This window comes from Eimeria mitis, genomic scaffold, assembly GCF_000499745.2.
Source record: "Eimeria mitis Houghton genomic scaffold, Emh_scaff436, whole genome shotgun sequence".
NCBI classification, from domain to species: domain Eukaryota; phylum Apicomplexa; class Conoidasida; order Eucoccidiorida; family Eimeriidae; genus Eimeria; species Eimeria mitis.
The window spans coordinates 13,167-13,424 of record NW_013572677.1 but is presented as its reverse complement, the minus strand read 5'-3'; positions in this window follow the sequence as shown (position 1 = coordinate 13,424).

Sequence of the window (258 nt, the reverse complement as noted above, 5' to 3'; positions counted from 1 at the left end):
AAAAAAACAACAAAATAACAAAAAGAAAAGAAAAAGACAGAGTAGTAGCAGCAAGACTCCAGCAGCAGCATCGAGGCTGCAGCTGCTGCAGCTGCTGTTGCTGCTGCTGCTGCTGCTGCTGCTGCTGCTGTTGCTGCTGCTGCTGCAGCAGCGCGAAACAAGGCGATAAATGGATCAAATTAAAGCTAAATAAAAGTAAAATAATAATAAATAAATAAATACATAATATTTCAGAGCAAACACAGAAAATAAAATAAA